Source organism: Notolepis coatsorum (assembly GCF_963971535.1).
Source record: "Notolepis coatsorum genome assembly, chromosome: 11".
In the NCBI taxonomy this organism is placed as follows: domain Eukaryota; kingdom Metazoa; phylum Chordata; class Actinopteri; order Aulopiformes; family Paralepididae; genus Notolepis; species Notolepis coatsorum.
The window spans coordinates 10,930,623-10,955,328 of record NC_140175.1 but is presented as its reverse complement, the minus strand read 5'-3'; the positions used below and the strand labels follow the sequence as shown (position 1 = coordinate 10,955,328).

General features: G+C 44.8%; 1 long non-coding RNA gene across 1 annotated transcript; it reads left to right on the top strand.

Annotated features, from left to right (window-relative positions):
• The first annotated feature begins 5,198 nt into the window (after positions 1-5,198).
• On the top strand, positions 5,199-17,192 carry LOC311236914. The gene is made up of 3 exons (XR_014620262.1): positions 5,199-5,510; positions 11,194-11,286; positions 16,618-17,192. It is a non-coding gene; the product is annotated as an uncharacterized lncRNA (long non-coding RNA).
• Positions 17,193-24,706: the final 7,514 nt, after the last annotated feature.

The window sequence follows — 24,706 nt, the reverse complement described above, 5'->3', positions numbered from 1 at the left end:
ACATGTCACATGACCAGAAACGTGCGTGGCCAATCAGAGCGCAAAACGGGAACGCGGAAATACGAGTGGTTTGGCAAGATGGCCGCGCGTCGCAGCAGCTAATGTTTCTACAGCCAGACTGTTTACATTGAGGAGCTTTTAACTCGCTTCTCTGGTTCAAAACCGTTATCAAAGGACAAGTTAAACACAACACATTTGTGATCGGCCTCCGTCAACTCCTCCGTGCAAACACGACTGACTTTGAACCAGATTGTGAACCAGATCAAGTGTGTTGTTGTCTTTGTTGTGAGTGTGCTGGATGTCCGTGGTGAACTCGGACACGTAGGTGGCGCTGCTGGCGGTCGGACCACGGCTCTGCCGCCTTGGACATGGCGTGCGTGAGCGGCTTATGGTCCACGTAGGCCGTAAACTTGCGTCCCTCCAGCAAGAAACGGAAGTGCCTGACAGCAAGCCACAGCCCGAGGAGCTCCCTGTCGAACATGCTGTACCTCTGTTCCCTGGGCAACAGCTGGCGGCTGAAGAAGGCAAGCGGCTACCAGGCGTCCCCAACCCACTGCTCGTACACCGCTCCCACAGCAAAATCAGAGGCATCCGTGGTGAGAGCGGTGGGCGCCGAGGGCGAGGGGTGGGCCAACATGGCCGCGCGGGCCAGGGCCTCCTTGGTGTCCTGAAAAGCCTTGACCCGCTCCGCCGTCCAGTCCACCGGCTGCTTCAGCGTCTTGCCCTTCTGGGCGTCGTACAGAGGCCGCAGGATGTGAGCGATGTGGCGGAGGAAGCGATAATAAAAGGTCACCATCCCGATGAACCCCTTGAGCTCGCTGACTGTGCGGGGGCGCGGAAATGCGGCGACAGCTTCCACCTTCGAGGGGAGGGGGGTCACCCCCTCTGCGGAGACCCGGTGCCCGAGGAAGTCGATGTAACTCACACTTCGCCGGGTTGACGATCAGCCCATGCTGGCTGAGCCGTGAGAACAGGGTTCAGAGGTGGGACAGGTGCTCCTCCTCTGTGGCGCTCGCTACGAGGATGTTGTCCAAGTAGACGAAGAGGAATGGTAGGTCCCGGAGCACTGAGTGCATGAGGCGTTGGAAGGTCTGCGCCACGTTCTTCAGGCCGAATGGCATTCGCAGGAACTCGAAAAGCCCAAAGGGCGAGACGACGGCCGTCTTGGGGACTTCCTCGGGGTGCACTGGCACCTGATGGTACCCCCGTACCAGGTCCACTTTTGAGAAGAAGCGATTGCCTGCTAGGTTCGCCGCAAAGTCCTGGATATGCGGGACCGGGTAGCGGTCAGGCTTGAACGCGTCGTTGAGGCGGCGGTAGTCCCCACATGGGCGCCACCCACCGTCTGACTTAGGGACGATGTGCAGGGGAGACGCCCAGGGGCTGTTCGAGCGCCGAACGATGCCCACCTGCTCCATGTGCGCAAACTCCGCCCTGGCGACGGCCAGCTTCTCCGGGTTGAGGCGTCTGGCCCTGGCGTAGAGGGGAGGCCCGCTGGTCTCAATGTGGTGCTCCACCCCGTGTTTCACCGTGGGCGCAGAATAAGTGGGCTTGCCCAGGTCGGGGAACTGAGCGAGCAGCCGAAGGTACTGGTCACTTTCGGTGAGTGTATTGGACCACCCGCCGTAGACGGCCTCCCCCTGCGTACATGCAAAGGAAGCGAAAGTCTGCGAGTTGACCAGGCGCTTGTTCCCCACGTCCACTAGCAGGTTGTGGGCGCACAGAAAATCTGCGCCAAGGAGGGGGAATGTGACAGCCGCAACGACAAAATCCCACGAAAAACATTGTCCTCCGAAGCATACGTCCACCACCCTTGTGCCGTAAGAGCGGATGGGCGTGCCGTCCTCACCCGCCAACTGCGGACCGCGCTCTTCTTTTGCCACATCCGACCTCTCTACCGGAATTATGCTCCACTGGGCACCCGTGTCGCAAAGGAAACTGCGACCAGAGGCGGTGTCTCGGATGAAGAGCAGCCTGTTGGTTACGCCAGCGCTCAGGGCCACTACTGAGCGCCGGCCCCGCCGTTTCCCGTAGGTCCGAAGGTGCAGGGTGAGCGGCACCGTCTGGCCTTGGCGCCAAATGTGGCATGGAAGAAGCAATGGCCCGCTGCGTTACCGTGCTGACCAGAAGGCCTGGCGTCATCCCTCGCTCTCCTGCGACGGTCCGGTGGCGGGGCGGTCACGGGAGCGAGCAGGTCGGTGGACCGCTGAGGCATGGCCAAAATGAAACGGTCCGCCTCCCTGGCCAGGGCGCGGGGGCCCACAATGTCGGTGTTGGCCAGTGCCATCCTCACTTGTGCCGGCAGCGTGCGCATGAACAGCTCCGTAAAGAGGATCATGGGTTCTTCTGTCCCCAGCAGATTCAGCATCCTCTCCATGCGGGCAGAAGGTCTCTCGTCTTCCAATTCCGACATAGCAAATAGGCGGCGCACCCTCTCTGCAGCGGACAGTTCAAATGTATCTAGCAGTAGGGTCTTGAGGTGCTCATATTTGTTCGTCGCCGGGGGATCAGACAAAAAACCTACCACTCGAGCTGCGGTGGAGCTGCCCAACACTGCCACCGTGTGGTTGTACCGGTCGTTGTCGTCATCCACGTTGCTCTTGTTGAAGTTCGCCTCCACAATAGCAAACCATGCAGCCGGAGTCGACTCTCAGAACTCGGGTAGCTTGAGCGTGGGCGTGCGTGCACCACACGCTTCCCTGACGGGGGATGGTGATGGCTGCCGATGGCCAGAACGTCTTCCTCGTCCGGACATTTTGTAAGAATGTTCGTTCACTGATTATTGTACACAATTCGCCGTAACAAAAATCCACGTCGGGGTCACCAGTGTAGTGCCCGGAGGAAATAGGAATAAACTGAGGTAACGGAATGCTTGTTTAATGTACAAAGCCACGTCAGTCAACACAGAACAACAGCACATGTAATCGCCAGCACAGTAATGAATGACAACAGCGAGTGCCACCGCAATAGATGTCCCCTCTGGCCGCGGTGCCAGATTAGTAATTCCCTCCCACTACACAACACAGTCAGAGGAGAACACGAACCAATAATGTAGTCACTACAATATTCCAGTTAACGGTATATTTTTTTAATGATTCGTTATAAATTGAGGAAGCTGAGGGAGCGCGGAAGCTGAGGGAGCGCGGCGCTTTCCGCGCGGCAGGAAGGGGGCAGGCTAGCGTAGGGTCACGTGGGCGTCGTGGCCAATCAGAGGAACCCGGAACCTGAGCACTGTTGTAGAAGGGATAGAGGCACGCGGGGCGCCTAAAACCAGTTGCGTGATTACGAAACCTAGCCGCATTTCTCGGAGACGCTCTCTGATTGGCACTGACTGACACTCTCTGATTGGCCACTGACGCGTTTGCCCAAACCGTGACGAGCTGTGTCTTTGCCCATTTCCACGTCAAACAGCCTGCAAACTACCTGGCGTTCTATCGCCATGCTGAATGAATGAATGAATGAAAACTTTATTTAACAGATTGCAGAATGGGTACAATACAGTACGGCTCAATACATACAATTGTTAAGGGGATGCAGACCTGAGAAAGACGTTTGTCTTGTTTCCATCAGGGTCCCCCATTTTCAATTCATATAGACATATATGACATACATGACATACAGATAGTCAGTACTGCTACATCTATACATTTATGACATACCAGATTTGCAAATACAGTACTGTTTGTGATACAGAAGGAGTCAAGAAAAGGGAGTATATACATTTGACGTAGAAACTGTACATTGGAGGAGGTTGGGTGGGGGGGGTTGGGTACATTGGGATATTGACAACCATACTGGGTAATTTACATTGGAGGTGGTTGGGGGGGGGGGGGGGGGCCGGGGGGCACACTGTATAAACAAGTAACACTGTACATTGAGGGGGGGGGGGGGAGGAGACACTGTACAAACAAACACAATTGTACATTGAACTATTGACAAAACCATACTAGGTAAATTACTGTACATTGGAGGGGGTTGGGTTAGGATATTTACAGGGGCCAGTGTTGAATTGCAGTCTCCCGTAGGTGTCCCTTGAGAGAGGTTTTGAAAGTGGGTAGTGATCCACATTCCTTTACAGCTTTGGGTAGGGCGTTCCACATTGATGTGGCATAATTGCGAAACGTGTTTAGTCCCTTATTTGAGCCGAATCTGGGTTTAACATGATTTGTGGAGCTCTCTCTGGTGTTGTGATCGTGGTATTCACTGACCTTTGGGAAGTATTTTGACATGTACATGGGTACCTTGGTCGTGTAGTGTATCTTGTAGACCAGGCCCATTGCAAGTTGTTGTACTCTGTCGTCTACTCTAAGCCATCCTAGGTTGTCAAAGTGGGCAGGGGTGAGGTGGGTTCTAGGAGTAAGGTCAAGCAGTAGTCTGACCAGTTTGTTTTGAGATGTTTGTAATTTTGTTTTTAGCGCCTTTGAGGTGCTTTGGTACCATGAGGTGCAAGCATAGTCGTAGTACCCCTGAATGAGTGCTCCTGCCAGAGTCTTCAGGGTGTTCTTGTTTACCAGAGAGGAGATCCGGTACAAGAATCGAGTTTGTTGGTTGACTTTTTTTATTACATTGGATGCCATTTTGTCACAGGAGAGATTAGCCTCTAGGATGGAACCCAGGTAGGTAATTTCATCTTTCCTTGTGACAATATTGTCACCCACTGTAACTGAGAAGCCGTCGGTCTTGCTGAGTTTGTTATTTGAACCGAAGAGAATGGACTCTGTTTTGCCCATGTGTAATGATAGTTTGTTATCAGCGAGCCATATGCAGATTCTGCCTAGTTCCGAGCTGAGGGTTTTTTCAACCTGTAACTTGTTCTTGTCAGAGACCAGCAGGGCTGAGTCGTCCGCAAACAGGAACAAGTTGCAGTCACAAGCTGACGACATGTCATTTGCATAAATTAGGAACAGTAGCGGTCCTAGTATGCTTCCTTGAGGAACACCACAGCTCACTGTGAGGGGGGGGGATAGGGTACCGTGCTCTAAGACAAACTCTAACCTTAACCAACTTCGAAGAGTGCCTAAGTTTAACCAGTGTAGAAACAGGCGTCGGCCAATCAGAGAGCGTCTCCGAGAAATGCGGCGTGCATATGTAATCACGCTGCCGTCCCACGATTGGCGCACATGTCACATGACCAGAAACGTGCGTGGCCAATCAGAGCGCAAAACGGGAACGCGGAAATACGAGTGGTTTGGCAAGATGGCCGCGCGTCGCAGCAGCTAACGTTTCTACAGCCAGACTGTTTACATTGAGGAGCTTTTAACTCGCTTCTCTGGTTCAAAACCGTTATCAAAGGACAAGTTAAACACAACACATTTGTGATCGGCCACCGTCAACTCCTCCGTGCAAACACGACTGACTTTGAACCCGATTGTGAACCAGATCAAGTGTGTTGTTGTGAGTCGGACCAGAGACATCCACGTTGGAGACAATGAAACGAGTCTCTTGCTAACGTCTCTGTGGAGAACAGAACTGTACTGGACCAAGACTTCACATCTGGAACCACAACATCTGTAAGTACAATTATGTTCACATTGTTTTCCTCGTATTGCTTCTTCCTTGCAGCAGCGGCTCGAACGGAACTGTTGCGGCTACATGTTGATTGATTGATTGATTGATTGAAAACTTTATTAACAGATTGCAGAATGGGTACAGTACAGTACAGCTCAATACATACAATTGTTAAGGGGATGCAGACCAGAGAAAGACTTTCGTCTTGTTTACATCAGGGTCCCCCATTTTCAATTCATCGTAACATATATGACATACATGACATACCGATAGACAGTACTGCTACATCTATACATTTATGACATACCAGATTTGCAATTACAGTACTGTTTGTGATACAAAAAGAGTCCAGAAACAAGAGTATATACATTTGACGTAGAAACTGTACATTGGATTGGGTAGGTGGGGGTGGGTTGGGTAGGAGTGGGGGGGGGAGGTTGGGTAGGAGGGGTGGGTGGGGGACACTGTACAACTGTACAAACAAAACTGTACATTGGATTATTGACAAGACCATACTTGGTAATTTACTGTACATTGGAGGGGGTTGTGTTCGGACATTTACAGGGGCCAGTTTCGAGTTGCAGTCTCCCTTAGGTGTTTTTTGAGTGTTTTTGAAAGTGGGTAGTGATTCACATTCCTTTACAGCTTTGGGTAGGGCGTTCCACATTGATGTGGCATAATTGCGAAACGTGTTTAGTCCCTTGTTTGAGCCGAATCTGGGTTTAACATGATTTGTGGAGCTCCCTCTGGTGTTGTGATCGTGGTATTCACTGACCTTTGGGAAGTATTTTGACATGTACATGGGTACCTTGGTCGTGTAGTGTATCTTGTAGACCAGGCCCATTGCAAGTTGCTGTACTCTGTCGTCTACTCTAAGCCATCCTAGGTTGTCAAAGTGGGCAGGGGTGAGGTGGGTTCTAGGAGTAAGGTCAAGCAGTAGTCTGACCAGTTTCTTTTGAGATGTTTGTAATTTTGTTTTTAGCGCCTTTGAGGTGCTCTGGTACCATGAGGTGCAAGCATAGTCGTAGTACCCTTGAATGAGTGCTCCTGCTAGAGTCTTCAGGGTATTCTTGTTTACCAGTGAGGAGATCCGGTACAAGAATCGAGTTCGTTGGTTGACTTTTTTTATTACATTGGATGCCATTTTGTCACAGGAAAGATTTGCCTCTAGGATGGAACCCAGGTAGGTAATATCTTCTTTCCTTGTGACAATATTGTCACCCACTGTAACTGAGAAGCCATTGGTCTTGCTGAGTTTGTTATTTGAACCGAAGAGAATGGACTCTGTTTTGCCCATGTGTAATGATAGTTTGTTATCAGCGAGCCATATGCAGATTTTGCCTAGTTCTGAGCTGAGGGTTTTTTCAACCTGTAACTTGTTCTTGTCAGAGACCAGCAGGGCTGAGTCGTCCGCAAACAGGAACAAGTTGCAGTCACAAGCTGACGACATGTCATTTGCATAAATTAGGAACAGTAGCGGACCTAGTATGCTTCCTTGTGGAACACCACAGCTTACTGTGAGGGGGGGGGGATAGGGTACCGTTTACCTCCACCATCTGCTCTCTCCCCTCCAGGTAGGATTGCATCCAGCTCACTGATAGACTATCAAAACCAATTGCTTTTAGCTTGTCAATCAGAATGGTGTGATTGACAGTGTCGAAGGCCTTTTGTAGGTCCAGCATGACCATGCCGCAGTATTTGCCCGCGTCCACCTCTTGTTTGATGTGGTCGTTTAAATAGAGAAGGCATGTGTCAGTGGAGTGGGATGTTCTGAAGCCAGATTGGAATTCGTAGATTCGATTTTTTTCCGCAAGGTATTTTTCGACCTGTTCGTATAAAAATTTTTCCATGACTTTCGAGATGGAGGTAAGGATAGAAACAGGGCGGTAGTTGCCTGGGTCTAATTTACTGCCTTTTTTGTGCAGAGGGGTCACTCTCGCAATTTTGAAGTCCTTGGGGACGTGTCCCTGTTTTATGGAGAGGTTTATTATGTGTGTGATGACTGGGGTGATGGCGGCTGCTGAGTCTCTGAGGAATTTGGAGGGGATGTTGTCATGGCCAGTGGCCTTGTTAGGTTGGAGGGCGCTCAGTTTTTTGAGTACCTCATCTGTTGTTACCATTTCCAGTTTGAAGTCGTCTTTGTGGACCCCTAGGTTCTTGTAGTATGCTACTATGTGTTCTACCCCATAATGCCCTGAGTGGGAGGGTAGTTTGTTTACCAGTGTTGTGGCTATGTTTGTGAAGAAACTATTTAAGTAATTGGCTACATCCAGCTTTTCTGTGATGAGCGTGTTGTCCGTCTTTATGTTTATGTTTGAGAATCTGGTTTTAAGTTTTTTACTGCAGCCTAGTTGGTTATTGAGTAATTTCCAAAGTTCACATGGTTTGTTTTTGTTTTCCTCGGTTTTGTCATTGATGAAATTTTTTTTTGCTGTTTTGATCATGGAGTTTACATCATTTCTTAGTCTGTTTCTTTCCAGTTTGAGTTCAGTCACGTGGGCTTGGAGTTCACTGCTCGTGCTTATGGTAAGCTTTGACTGACGTTTACGAAACTCAGAGCATTTTTTGTCTCTGGTTTTCATAGTGGTCAGTATTTCAGCGTGCATCCACGGCTCCGCGCAATCTTTTACCCTGGTGGTTCTTAGGGGGGCCATGTTGTTTAGTATTGTTGAAAATTTGGTTTTGAAGACAATCCATGTTTCTTCAACCAGTGTACCATTGAGCTCATCTGACCAGTCCAGACCCTCCAGTTCAAGGTTAAAGGCCTCGCTAGAGTAGGTTTTGAGGTCTCTAGATGTGACTGTTTTGTGACAGCCAGCCTTTTGTTTTAGCTTTTTGCGCGTACAGAATATCATATAATGATCACTTAACCTGCATGCTATAACCCCTTTATTGGCGAATTGATTGAATGATTGAAAATTGTATGAACAGATTGCAGAATGGGTACAATACAGTATAGCTCAATACACACAATTGTTAAGGGGATGCAGACCAGAGAAAGACTTTCGTCTTGTTTACATCAATCAATCAATTCCATCTTCAAAATTGATAAAGTAAGTGCCGATGGACATCATAATACGTAAATTAACACTTGTGTCTGTGATCAGTACATACATTTTTTTTTTTTTTTTATTTATCCAGAAATGTCCCATTGAGATACAAGATCTCTTCTTCCAGGGAGTCCTGAACTATCCTAACATACGAACTATCCTACATGTCTGATCAGTACATAGAACTATCCTACATGTCTGTGATCAATACTAGAACTATCCTACATGATCAGTACATAGAACCAGGGTTAGAAATTAACATTTTTTTTCAAGGGCTTTTTTTGCCCCCCTTAATTGATTTTCGGGGGCTTTTTTTTGTATTTCGGGGGCACTGAATTTTTATGATAAACGGTAGGGGTGGGACGGTTCACAAAATGGACGGTTTGGTTCATATCACGAATTTGGGGTCACGGTTTTCAGTTAGATATACGTTAATTTTTATTAAAAAAAATTTAACACTCAAATCTAAAAGTCAAGATAGACTGCGCTCACAAATTATAACACTGGGTGCTGAAATCCCGTCGAGTATAATAGAAAAAGAAAGCAATACGCTTGGACCAGCACTCACAGATTTTGGTATATTTAATGGCAGCCTGAAACAAACATGTTTCGGAACATAATCGTTCCGAAACATGTTTGTTTCAGGCTGCCATTAAATATACCAAAATCTGTGAGTGCTGGTCCAAGCGTATTGCTTTCTTTTTCTATAACACTCAAATCTAAACATGTTTCTCATTTATTAAAAATAAAATAAAAGGTTTACAGTGTTTACAGCCTTAAATAATGTTTGGCACACAAAGACCGAACTGACTGAAAAATATAGGCTACATTTGTCAAAGTATTAATTTAGTGCAAACAAACAATATGCTCAGCCAGCACTAGACTTTCCTTTCTTTAATTAATATAAACACACAAAAACAATGTCAACCATGTTTAAATTCCCTGCTTGTCAGTTCTTAATGGAAAGATTCGTTTTCTGCTTGAAATTATTATGTTTCTGTCTACATATATTTAGACTAACATTATTTAAATATTGAGTGCAACTGTGGTGGATTACGTAATTCGGTGAGTTGGAACTATCTATGGGTTGGCGCCGGGTCCCCACGGACATTTTAGCGTGTGGCACCGCCACCTTCAGCTCCGGTCACGTTAGGAGCAGTTCATAACGTCAACAAGCAGCGCGAAAGCGGCAATAGTCCCGGTTGGAGTTAGTAAAACACAGTTGTATGTTAGCCTTCTTGGATGTTGAATAAACGCCTATCATTGTCTTTAAACACCCCGCCTCTCAGACTCCCATTTCCTCCTCTGCTACAGTAGCCAGTAGCTACGGTGTTAGCTGTTGTTGTGAAGGGCTAGCTAGCTAACAGCTACAAACATTGTACAAACTGCTAACGCTATGGCAAGATGTGTGTAGGCCTATGTAATGTTAATGGCTATGTTTTTAAAGTCGTAATGAAGATTGATTTATATTGTGCGTGCCATTTTTACACAAACTGACTAGCACCTGGCTGCTGCTGCTGCTGCAGCCAGTGCAGAACACCGGCTCCGCCAAATGATTTTTTTTATTTGCGCGTCATCTGAACCGTATACGATACACAGACGCTCCATTACCGGATAAATATATATATATAATTAGTAAACTGTCGGGGGCATTAAGTGCCCCCCTTAACTGATTTTCGAGGGCATTTTAATCATTTTCAAGGGCATTATGCCCCAAGCCCCCGTTAATTTCGAACCCTGCATAGAACTATCCTACATGTCTGTGAGTGATCATACTAGAACTATCCTACATGTCTGATCAGTACATAGAACTATCCTACATGTCTGTGATCAATACTAGAACTATCCTACATGATCATACTAGAACTATCCTACATGTCTGATCAGTACATAGAACTATCCTACATGTCTGTGATCAATACTAGAACTATCCTACATGATCATACTAGAACTATCCTACATGTCTGATCAGTACATGAACTATCCTACATGTCTGGGTCTGGGAACAGTACATATAACTATCCCACATGTCTGGCATCAGTCCATAAAACTATCCTACATGTCTGGGATCAGTACATAACACTATCCTACATGTCTGGGATCAGTACACTTTTTCACACCTTAACGACGCAAAGTTATCTGCTCTTGGTAAGTCATATTGTAACATGTCCCATATCCAATGTGTGGTTTGCTAAACCTTGACTAAACCTTCTCAGTTTGTGATTGTTCTGTTCTGTTAGAACAATCATATTTTATGTTGCATGGTTTGGAGAGCTAGGAGGCTTCCTTAGAAGAGACTCTGAGTTCAGTGTAAAAGTGAGAGTAAGACAGACTAAAGTAAACACGCTCTAGCCTAAAGCTAACATTTCCTTTTTTCCCGTCGCAAACCGTTATTTCAACTTGTTAGGAAGTGGAGGCTTCCCTCATTTAGATTAGATTAGCTGTCATTATACAGCACAAGTACACTACAACAAAAAGAAGTTTGGCAGATTTAGGCAATTTTTTCTGTACATAATGAACCATGACATGAACGTATCTTTTTCTCTTCACCTGCTGTAATTTAGCCTTCACTTTTTTGGCAAATAATCCACTGCGTCCACCATGATGGATTTGTGATCTTTGTGTCAACGTCTAGAGAAAACCCTAATGGATTGTCCAGACGTCCACACGCTTCCCATCACCCGTGACAACAAGGATGGTCTGCTGGACATGGACAAGCTTGCCAGAGGTGATCATTTTACCACTTCATTTACATTCTTTAAAGTAATTTTGTTCTTAATTTCTATCATTCCTAAACACCTCATGGATGTCAATCAATCTACATTTTATTACAGACCCAGGGTCCATATAAAAGACAGGACAATACATAGAATAAATTACATATAAAAGGACCATTAAAAAAATCACAGTTTAAAATAAAATACAGATTAATGTCATATAAACATAAAGACAACTGTCTGTGTTTCCACTGCTGGGATTGAAGGACAAAACCAAGATGAGCTCATTTACAGAGTAATTTACCAGACAAACACATGTAAATATAAGATTTCTTAAGACAGCTTGGGGAGGAAGTCCTGCAGCCACAAACATCTTACTTGCACTTAGGGATGGCACCGATCCGATACTCGGTATCGGTCCGATACTGGCCAAATTCACGGGATCGGATATCGGAAAAACACTTGAGTATTACCCCATCCGATACATGCTGTAAAGCATGCCATCACGTGAACAGTAACAACGTTATCGTTAGCTAAACGTGAGTCTTGTTAGCAGTGCGCCGCGATCATGTCAGCTGTGTGGAGTTATTTTAAGCTCAAAGAAGAAAAAGGCAAAACAGTGGTGTTATATATCTATGGTGTGCACACTAATATGACACAGATAGCCCTTTTACACCGGCCAGGCTCCGTGCTGGAGCCGGTTCCCGAACGTAATCTCGCACCGGCCAGCGCGTTCACACCGGGATTAATTGGTTCAGAACGTGACAAATCGGTGCTCAGCTGGCACCGGAAAATAGTTGGTTTTTCCTCGTGAACCGTGACGTCATCAGTGGGCGTGTCATATTCTAGGCTGTGAAGACGAGTAAACGGGGGGAAAGTAGCGAGTCGGCATTGCACTCAACCGATCCATTCAACAGGAAGCAATTTGCGACTGATCTCAAAACGAGATTAGATTCAAATGTATTGTTATGATACAGTACAAGTACAATACACCATCCAACCATAGTGGATAAAGAAATGCTCCAGAAATGCGTGGAGAAAGGCTTAGCGAGCCTCAACGCGCGAGCACACACTGTTTGAAATGAATCATTCCAGCAAAGTAGGCTTCTATTATTCGAATTACTGTTTTAATGGGTATCATAGTAGTAAGTCCTACTGTAGAACATGACATATGACATCTGATTTTATTAATGCCAATGCTAAAAATTAGGGACAAGCGCAATTGGCACAAGTGTAAATGATGGATTAGTCACTCACAGTTAACATCTGACCGATTAGCTCAACTGGTAAGTCCGCTGGCTGTGGATTCTATGGTCACAGGTAGTGATGCACCGATGTGAAAATTGTGGCCGATAACCGATATTAATATTGCTGTTCTGGCTGATACCGATATTTACCGATGTCGATATCTTGTATAGAAAACACTTTTTTATGATAATCAAATAAAGAGCAAATTATTTTTTAAATATATATATATATATCGGCCCTATCTTGATATCGGACCGACACAGATGTGTAAAAAAAACGGCCATATCGACCGATATTATATCGGCGGCCAATATATCGTGCATCACTAGTCACAGGTTCAAAGCTTTTGGCTGACTGACTGGCAACATTTCCCCCAGTCACGTCGATTTAAATTTGATTTTGAGTAGAGTGAATTATAACTATTGATTTGAGTGGAGTGAGTTTTAACAACTCCGTCCAAATGACTGCATTAGTCCAAGTGTCCAAGTGTCTTAATCAGTTCATTTTTGTAGGTCCTGTGCGCGGTAAACGGATTCAAAATCTTCTTATTGCAATCCCAAAAGCTTCGATAATCCAAATGTCCACGACTTCAAGTTGGTAGCCCGATTGAAATGTCGAAGAGGCAGAGAGGGTTAGCCTTATTCTGCTTCCTTGACGAAAATATGCAATCCACTGATTAGATCCATTTCGAGTTGATTTGAGCATAGTCCGACAACCGGCACGAAGCACAGAGCACAGCAGCGTCAGGCTTCATGGAGGCAGTAGAGGCGGCGGTAGGAACGGCCTTGAGGAGCCTGGGGAGAGGAGAGAAATGTCACTGTCTCTGGGAAGGCTGGGAAGGGAAAATAGGCAGCGTAGCGATTTCAAAATGAGATTCGATTAAAATGTATTGTCATTATACAGCACAAGTACAATACACCATCCAACCAGAGTGGATAAATGAATTAACCTAAAAAAAAATAACGTTTGGAACCAAGAGATTTTAACCTGTGACCCAGCGTTTCCGTTAGCCGGTAATTACCGGTATTTGACCGGCAAAATCTGTTGAAGTCCGACATATTTAATCTCTCCGGTCATAGTGTCCGGTGAAAATAGTTCCCTCTGGGCACAGTTTGATTATTTGATTTGTATTTGGATGGGCTGGAGTTGGGTGGCCTATGCGATGAACGAAACAATCATTGCGTTTGTTGTCGTTGCTTCGCTCAGCGAGAGCTTGCTGCTGGATTTGCGGAAGGCATGCAGCTGCAGACCCACAGAACCCACCAGCTTTGCTGGCACAGTGCGGTCCCCAGACCTGGAAAGCTGCTCTGCGGGTCTGCAGCTGGATGCTTCTTGCAAACTAACTGCGGCCGGCTCGCGCTGATAACAGCTTTCATTGTTGGACCGGCTGCTTGGTGGAGCAACGATGAAACGAATGTAATGAATCGTTCGTCGCATGGGCTATTTAATTTTGGCCTGTTTTGGTACGGTTCGGGTGGTCAAGTTGTGCTTGGAGGGAGTTGTTTTCACCGGACATTATGACCAGCACCAAGTCGTTGGGAGGTGGAGATATACATCACGCAAACCCACGATAATGTTGCCGTCTCTCTCTGCAAAATTTCTCAGTTCTTCGCTTGATATAATTAATACAAATGTCCAATATAACGGAATTCGTTAGCTCATAAAAATGTGATTATAACAGACTGCTGTTTAGTGTCAGACCGACTGCCCACATACGCGGTCTATTTTATTTCAAGTCAGCAGCAGCACGGAGTATCGAGGGACTTATTTTATTTGGAATATATTAATGACTGTATACGCAAAAGTAGCCTAGTAAATAAATAAATCTACATGCCTTGAGGATGACATTCTTTATATAGCCTGCCTATCAATTGTTTTAAAGCTCAATAAACTATGACCGGAATTAATCTCATTTGTCCGGTAGATTGAAATCTTGCAGGTCACGGAGACCGGCAACAATTTTGTCTAACGGAAACCCTGCTGTGACCATAGGTTCCACAGCCAGCGGACTAACCAGTTGAGCTAATCAGTCGGATGTTAACTGTAAGTGACTAATCCATCATTTACACTTGTGCCAATTGCGTTTGTCCCTAATTTTTAGTATTGGCATTAATAAATCAGATGTCATGCTAATGTCATGTTCTACAGTAGGATTTACTACTATGATACCCATTAAAACAGTAATTTGAATAATAGAAGCCTACTTTGCTGGAACGATTAATTTCAAACGTATACAGTGTGTGTGTGCTTTTGTGTGTGCGCTCGCGCGTTGAGGCTCGCTAAGCCTTTCTCCACGCATTATTTTTACCTCCGCCTGAGTAACGCCCCTGTTGATGACTGACACAGTGGAATGTTGGTTCTGCTTAAATGGGTGTGAACACGGGCCGGTTCGCCAGAGAGCACCAAAGTTCAGAGTCTCCAGAACGGAGCTGGAGCTTGAACCGGAGCCCTGCTGGTGTAAAAGGGCTAACCGAGAGTACTGGCCACCGTACTGGGGTCACAGACGGGTAACGTTAACTACTAGAAGCGGATTAGCTACGGAGCTAACTCACAAACAAATACAGAGGACTCGCGTGTATACTTGTCGAATAACACGACACAGCCGAGTGTACCATCTCCAAAGCGATGGTGGCAGCAACACTGGAAACTCCATGGACTTAATTAAACACTTCATGGAAACAGAGTAACATTATGTCGAGTTCACGAATGCAGAGAGGAAATGTTTTGCAGCAGCAGTTAACGTTAACGTCACTGGAAACCCTTCAGAAGTGCGAGAAACTCCTTGCAGACGGTAACAAAGCAGAGCTTATAACCAAGAAAATAACCAAATGTATTGTGCTGGACGAACAGCCCCTTTCTGTTGTTGAAAATGTAACGTTAGGTATCCTTGCTTCGAATAAGTACAATGTTGTGTTTCTTTTTCGAATGTAGCCAAGAGTATAACCATAATCCTATTATAAAAACAGCAGTCAAAGTGTATATTTTCAGCACTATGTGCATTGCACCGGACCGGAAAACGCGAGGACAGGAAGCCGTCATGAGTCTTATGTAGTCTTATTGTAGTCTTATTAACACAATGGCGCCCAAGGACGTATATCTCCGTGTTTCGATTCCACCCGTCGTGGACAGAGGCACGGCTAAATCCGTGGCAAGTTGTTATTGCTTTTATTCCATTTTAATAACCTATTCAAGGTCGCCGAGCGGCACTGCAGATCTACCCTACTCTATGAATTCGAGAAGGTGCAATACCGGCCAGATCCTCTTAGGGGCGCTACCGCGATAATGCAGTGTTCCCTGCTCAGTTTCCAGTATTTGTGGTGAGCGCCTTGCCCACTGCACCACTATAATTTTATAAACATGTCTCGTGGACAGACTTGGGCGAATGATGAGGTGAAAGCCCTTATCAACATATGGTCAGAAGACCAAATAAAACAACTGCTTGTGGGCACCCACAAAAACAACGAGGTGTACAAGTTGTTTACCGAGAGGATGGCGGTAATGGGGTATAATAGAACGGTGGATCAATGCCACGTCAAAATAAAAAAACTGCGCCAGCAATACATTAAAGTCCACGACTTGCTGCGAAAAAGTGGGAGTTTGGGGGACGAGAAAGACAAGTTCCCTTGGTATGATGACCTGGACGCTATACATGGCACAAGACCAACATCCAGCCCGAAACATATTGTCGAGTCTTTCGAAGATGAGACCCAGACGGCATCATCACCAGCACCAACTGAAAATAGTGTTGCCTCCGCTGATCTGGAGTTAGACAGAAGTGGTAAGAGTTTTTTTTTGTGATCTGTATTTCTGTGTGTCTAGTACAGTGTTTCTCTCTTCACTTCACACCAGAGCTCTTTAGCCCTGCACCTAATGGAAACAATAACCCAGGCAAACTTCTGCGAGCCACACACACACACACACACACACACACCAAAGCTTCAAACACTTTAGATGATCTAGCCTTTGACAGTATGTAAGGATATGAATTTATAAATTATATGCCAGGCCTATGACATGTTCTAAACCATTCTTGGTTAAATTGTTATTCACATAATTAATTTAATTAAACACACTGTAATTTATTTTATTAACAGGGGATCAAAGCTCAGTGGAGTTTAACAAAGATGATGACAGCACACCCAGCAGCACAGCCCACAACCTGGGGGAACCCCCATTTATGTCTGTAGCCCTGGACGATCACCCTTAGCTCCGCATCAGATGGGGTCTTGATGTATTGACGTCGCATGACCTGGTTTATGGCTGTCACAACCTCTTGGGTAATGAGACAGGCAGTGGACATGCCAACACCAAACAGGTGAGAGATGGATCTGTACTCCAGATTGGTTGCCAACCGCCACAGACATATTGCCTCCCGTAGCTCAACAGAGACAGGGCGTCGGTAGCTGGTATTCTGGCGTGTCAAACTGGGTCGCAGGATGTCACACAGGTGCAGGAAGGACACTCTTTTCATCCTGAAGTTGAGTTGCCAGTCTCTGTTGTTCCAGTTGTCACTGATATGTTGCCACCAACTACAGGGACGTGGAATGGTCCACATGCTCCTGTAAAGATAAAGTACATAGTATCATTGAACTGTTTGTTTATTAATTGATTATTCAATGTGTAAATGTTTATAGTGGACATATTTTAATTAAATGTATATTATACTCTATATTTCTAAATTGCACTGAATTTTTGTGTAGTTCTCTTTCTTCCAGCATGACTGTCTGTAAAACATGTTTTATAGGCAATGTCACAAACAGGTAATTTATGACAAATAGGGAGTCCACACGTGATAACAATTTAACAAAAAAGAATTTACCTATCTAAACAAACAAAAGCATAATGACATGAACAATGAAATGTTTTGTATAAGAATCAGTGGTGAGTGCAGTGTGTGGATGAGTGAGTAAGTATGCTGTGGTGTGTGTTTGGTGTAAGTATCAGTGCTATAATATGTCAAAGGATGCAGCTTGGGTGTTGGTACAACCTGTGCCTGGGAGTGGAGAAAGCAGATGGGAGAAGCAGATGGGAGAAGCAGACAGAAGGTTTAGACAGGGGAACGGTGTGGATCCCTATTTACAACTGCCTTACAACTGCCTCCTTGACGGTGTGGACATTCTACCCTTTCTTCAATATTCCTGACTTCCCACTCAGTCAATCAATGGATCAACTAATAAGCTGGAGTTTTGCAGCAGTGGATCGAATCTTCTCTTCAAGAAAACAAAGTGCGACCGAACCATTATGTCCGATAGGGACATTCCAGGCCGGGTTTGCAATTGACAGTTGGAATAATTGGCGATCAATATGCCTATATTCTATTGAGATTGAAGATGTTGAGGATCTATATCTCCTCGTCATCTTCCTGATCGGTTGGGGAGCGATCGCAATTTGGATTTGGATTTGCTGCCTTCAAGTAGTAGCAAGATTGGAAAATGCCCACATGGAATTGACAAAGCGGCTCGCTCAACATACAGCCGATGAACAATGTAGGGGTCAAGTAATGTTGGGGGTCGCGCAGGACATTAGGACCGCGACAAAGAAGATACAAGATCTGGATTAAATTAAATTAAAGCATTACAGGAATCATTGTAACCTGTTTCAACCCACCCCCCCCCCCCCCCCCCGCCACGTAACTCAAGTCTGTAGATGAAAAGAAGGAATGTTTCGAGGTCAATGAAAGAGGCCGAGGAGAAGAAGTCAAGATAAGACCTGGTTTATGACGTCTGTACCCATCGCAACCAGGACGGGACAGTCTCTGACTGTCTGAAGATAAGATGGATGGCCTCCCTCCCCCCCCCCCCCCCCTCCCCATCCTCACGCAAACCTCCCCCCCACGAGCACGACTGGCGACGTGCACGGAAGGAGGGGTGTGATCCCTCGACTGCCTCACACGCCCAAAACCCTAAGCCACTACCCTCTCCTTAACCCCCACCCCCCACTCTCCGCCCTCCCTCCCATCCCCCAAATTCCCTCCCCCGAGGGTGCTTCCTGAAGCTCACTGACTTTCGACATAAATGAACATTGTATCAATCAAATGTGCTTTGTTTTGTATTAATTTAGGGTTGTGCCATTATTATTATACAAAGATAATAATTGTGATTAATTCTGTAATGAGTTGTGTGTTTCTAGCATCCTTGACACCCAAGGACAACGATGGAAAGAAGTCAAGAGGCTTTTACGTTTCTATCCTTGACAACAATGTAAGCTGGAGTAATGATCTGTTTATGTTGTGGAGTCTAAATAAAAACCTGAAACCTGAAACCGGAACATATATACTGTTGCTACAGGCAGCTCTCTGCACTGCACAGGTGATTCAAATTGGGGTAACGACCTACCCACTCCACCCTGCTCTTTGAGTCAGAAGACTCCCCATTTGCAGGTAGAGTGGGGGTCGTCACACCCTCCCCCTAAAGAAAAGGGTTCTACCCTATTACCAAATTAAATTTTTATTTACAAACAAGCTAACCCAAATGTAACAATAATACTTTTTCCCAAATTCAAATCAAAAACATAGTTTTATCCTTCACCCATTCCCCTCACCATCCTGCCTCCGCTCTCAGCAACATAGGGCCCTAGGAAGCAGTTTAAGAGAGCAGGAGACAGTAGGGATTAGGGAACAGACAAAACAAGGGTTACACATTAGATAACAGCACACACCAATTTCAAAAATACAAATGTCTCAAAAACATTTGTCAAACAGGGATATGAAAGAGCTAAATAAAGCAAACTAAGAGTCACTGGTTCAAAAACCTCACAGCAAACTCTACAATGTAACTATTTATTTTCTCCCTCTAAATTCAAATCAAAATAGTTTATAACCTTTCCAGATATCCCTGGTATATACAAATAAACAACATCAATATCAAAATCACAAACAAAGCAACACAATTTCAGACACAAATCATCTCCAACACCCCTGCTGACCGGTCACCCTTTCCCCTCACCCTCCTGCCCCCGCTCTCTGCAACATAGGATCCTAAGAAGCAAATTAAGAGGGTAAGAGACAGAAGGGATTGGGGAACAAACGAGACGAGAAGAACACAGGATGTTAAAAGATGAAATGTACTTCAAAACAATCGAGTCAATCCTATAATTAAAATCTACCATTTAAATTTAAATGGTCAACCACGCCCAGACGCATGTCATTAGGTGCTGGAAAGTTGTGGGCACAACAACATCATCCATCTCAGCACAATGACCATAAAGAGATTTTATCTTTTTTCCCCTTCTCTTTCTCTTGTCCTTTCTCTTTTTTCCCATTTTCACTTTCTCCTTCCCAACCATCTCACTCTGAATAGTCACATCATGAACAGCATTGGGACCACCAATTTTCTGACCAAACCTCAGGTCATTAGGGCTAAACCCTGTGATCTCCTGGGCAACCTCTCTGGAAGCCAGTAGGAGCCACGGCAGTCCCCTCTCAGGAACGGGTACTGGAGAAGTGGAACAGAGAGAAACATGACTGTAGTCCCTATTATCCCCCCCCCCCCCCCTTTAGATGGGAAAAAGTTGGTGGGCGTTAGGAGGTTCACATGTTCACATGTTATTGCATTTTTGCCTTTGGCAATAACATTTGTCTCATCAATCCTTCCAAACGGCATGGCCGGCATGTATATAACAGCGTTTCGAAAGCCGGATCACTGTCCTGCTTCCTAACTACGACATGGACTGAAATGGGTCAGGCAGAACCAAACTAATATGAACAGTCTCAACATCCGCGCCCTGGGAAGCCCCCTGCGCATCACACGTTGCTGTCATTGCCTGTGTCACTGCACAGGCTGGATGCTCAATGACAACATCTGATATGTTGTCATTGTCAACATCGTCAAACATAGGACTAGGAGAGTCTTGTGAGTCTGGACTAGGAGAGTCTTGGGTGTCTACACTTGGGAGAGGCCCCTCGGCCCACACCCGCACCTCAGCAAGATTGTTACCCAGATCGATGTCCACACCCAGGCATGCAGTCGTGCACACACGCGGTTACACGGCGTGTTAGTAGGCAGAAGTGCGCGGTGCGATAAGTACCCGGCCGTTATAGAAAGCAATGAAGCTACCCGCCGGCACTTATCACCTAGACTTTGCATAATAATAGGATACAAGCCCTGGCTGTAGGCTACCAATTGGTGGGGGGCTGCTTGATCTCCCGACTGGAAGGATGAGACAAGTTGTGCTTCAGTCTGAAGGAAATTCCTTCTGTAAACTAACTCTAAGTTACATTGTTAATTTAGTTTGTATTTACTTTTCTAGTTTAAGTTAATTCAATTAAAGAAATTGTAACTACAATTACATTTAAAACATTGTTATGCATAATAATCATCTGTTCTGTGCGCAACTGAGGGAACATGTATGCGGTGTGCGCGCGCGCGTAGCGTGTGGGCAGTTCCCATATTACGGCTGCACCACTGTCCACACCATCTACAGGCAACACAGCGCGCACACCTCTCTGCATATCACCACTCCCCAAACCTGAAACGAGAGAAATTTTAGGTACAGGAACAGGAAACACAGACAACGTTGGACGAGGAGAAAACAATAAATCTAGCTCCCTATGTTGCAGATCTATTTTGGCAAGCTCAGCCTTTTGCTTAATCTCCTCCAAAGCGAACTCTTGTCTGTGCTCTGCCTCATCCAAAGCCAACTGCCGTAACAGAAGTTCCTTCTGCCGCTCAAAACTGAGTGCCATAGTGCACTACTGGCCTAAACAAAGTGTGCCACACTCAAACAAAGTGCCATACGTCACTGTTGGCCTACAAAACAAAACCTATGCTGGGACAATGAAGCGTGAATACCAAGAAAAACAAACAGTCTGATCAAATGAAACCTCCCCCCCTGACTAGCTACAGTGCCTAACTAACTACCTCAAAAGCTCAATCTTCATGCTACTACATGCAGGGGGTACTCATGCACTGGAACTCTCTGGGCAGAAGAAGTACCTGTTATACAGCCACTCCTCTGAGCCAGAGACGTGCTCCCGAGAGGACACAAGCGCCAATGCCAGTGCCTGACTCTACCCGCATTTGTAGCCGCCTAAAAAAGAAAATACCAAGACCAGTCCCCCTATTGGAAACCTGCCATCTTTGCCTAACTTGGGATTTATGGTTCCTAAAATACACAGACTGTCATTAAGGTATCAAACTCCAAAGCCTCAACACAAGCAATAACAAACAAACAAAACAAAGTAACAAATCTCCACCACAAGAAATCTGCACAAACAAACTGCTACTTTCCCCAAATACCAAACAATCAAACCCCAAGAACAAAGACCAAATCACATGTGCTTACTCCCCAACACTGGCATACAAATAATTAGGCTACAAACAAATTCTAGCCAACAGGCCACAAATACTAGCTGCAAACCTCAGGTCACAGACACTAGTCCAAGATTAAGATTAGATTAAGTAATTAGCCTAAATATTTTTTCAAATTAGCCCTTCTATAAACAGACAGAGCCCAAACAAATCGTCCCAACAGGAACTCAAATCACAAATGCCAGTCAAATTACCAACCACAAATGCTAGCCAAAGTACCCAGCACAAATACTAATTTAACCACACTAGGTCAAATTACAAACAAAGTGAATTCCCAATTTCTACCAAAAGGTCCTACAAACGGCCCGAGCCCCCATATATGACGAACCAGAGGTTATCATATAAAGGGAGTCAACACACGTGATACAAAGTTAACAAAGAATTTAACAAATAATAATCGAATTAAACAACAAATGTGTATAACAGACTGGACAGAGGATCACAAGTTGGTTCACTTGGTGGCTGATACAACCTGTCCTGTTTGATGGGGAAAGCAGATGGGAGAAGCAGATGGGAGAAGCAGACAGAAGGTTTAGACAGGGGAACATATACTGTTGCTGCAGGCAGCTCTCTGCACTGCACAGGTTATTCAAATTGGGGTAACAACCTACCCACTCCACCCTGCTCTTTGAGTCAGAAGACTCCCCATTTGCAGGTAGAGTGGGGGTCGTCACAGCAATGAATAAAGATAATTTGATTGATTGAAAACTTTATTAACAGATTGTAGAATGGGTACAGTACAGCTCAATACACACAATTGTTAAGGAGGTGCAGACCAGAGAAAGACTTTCGTCTTGTTTACATCAGGGTCCCCCATTTTCAATTCATAATAGTTGCTATATGACAAATGATATATGACAAATATATCAACAAAATAATAATAATTTTGTGTCTTATTACTGGATCTTGTAAACAAGTCACAGTATAATTGTAATGTCATGCTTTTCTAGTGTTTTACCTAGGCTACTCTATCACTGCACATCAATTAGTCATTTTCTTTTGAAAGTGGTCATCAATGGTTACAGGCAGCCATACTGAAATAAATATAATGACACAAACATTCTGTGCAAGGCCTCTATTAGAAAAAAAAGGACATTAAAGGCAATTAGAAACTGGCCCCCTCCAATGTACAGTTCCCCCAACCCCCACCGAACCTGTGTATTGAGCTGTACTGTATTGTGCCCTGTTAAATAAAGTTCTTTCATTCATTCATTCATTCATTCATTATTTCCATCGTTGTCCCTGGAGTAAACGTTACGTTACCTCGCTCGTCGTCTGTGTAATAACAAAGCCAACACGTCGTAGTCTCTTATCACCAGGGCTCGCCTTCTCCTTCGGCATTGTCTCACTCTTCTCATTTGAAGAATGAAACGGTCTCTGCCTCGCTGTCTCGTCTGCTGCTCATATTGTGCGCCTTCTTGAAAAATGTGTAGTTGCTGGAAAAACCAAAGCAAGAGCAGAAATCCCACGATGGCACACATTTGTTGTTCCTCCGTGTTTGTGCTTTCTATTCTACCTTGCCGCTGTTGTGTTTTCGCGGATCTCACTTCCTGAAGGGGGAGGGATCTTCACTCTCCATTGTGTCCAATAGACGAGCGCCCTTTTCGACCGCGTGACATTGTTCAGAAAGTTCGGTGCGCTTGACAAATTGCTATGTGAATGCAGACGAACCAAATGAAGAATGCAACAATGTTGCAACTTCACCACCAGAACCGCACCGAGTCCACCAAAACTATATGTGAAAGCGCCCTTAGTGCTGTCAATAGATTAAAAAAAAGCTTCACAAGATTCTGTAATTAATCTAGATTAAAAATTGCATTTTCCTACATGATTTTAGACATGAATTAGTAACAATTTATCTTTTACATTTGACATTTTCTAGAAAAAGATTTTTTAGAGAAATATATATATATTAAACACAGTATTAGACATGATTTATTGCATCTATAGACGGCAGTGTGTAAAGTACTTTCTTTTGGACCCGGTCCAGGTCCTAGCCACTGAAAACAAAAAGGAAAAAATAAAGTAACCCAGAATGAAGACTATCTATTGACTGTCTCCCTCTATTGGTTTATTTGTTGGTGCCATAGTTTTGAGGTAATGGATCCACCACACTTATCTCCTCAGTAGGAGATTATCTATATCTCCCCCTCGTCTTGGAAGATGCACTCTCTCTATTCCAAGGTATCTTAATGATGAGACATTGTGGTGTGCCTTTTTGAAATGTAAAGCTACTGGGCTTTTTTCATCCCCATTCCGTATCGTACTCCTGTGTTCAGCAATACGTGTTTTTAAAGCACGTGTTGTCTTACCGACATATGCTTTACCACATGGGCACTTGAGCATATAGATTACATTGGTAGTTTTCCATGTTATTTTGCCTCTTATTTTTATCTCTTTCCCAGTTTATGGGTGATAGAAAAAAGTGCACTTTTCTGTAAAGTGACACTGAGCACACGAACCACAACAAGTTTCAAGTTTCTTTAATAGTTGTCATACAGAAGTACAGAATACTTTCATACAAAATGCTTCTTACTGTTACGCTCCAGAGACTGTGCTAGACAAGATAGTATCAAATAACATAGTATAGCATGTAAATTAGAAGTAGAAAATGAGGTCACAGTGTTCAGTATAGACATATGTACAATGTTCGATGCAGAATAGACGTAACTGAGTTACCATATAATATACAATACTATGCAGTGTACTAATGCAGAAATGGGATGAGGTACAATTTAGGTACAATTTACAGTAAGGTGTACGAGTTGTAGTGCAATCCTTCATCAATAAATATAAAGTGTGGGGAGTGGGTGCTACAGTGTGTTTGTTTAAAGTGAGTGTGTGCTATAAAGTGTGGGGAGTGGGTGCTACACAG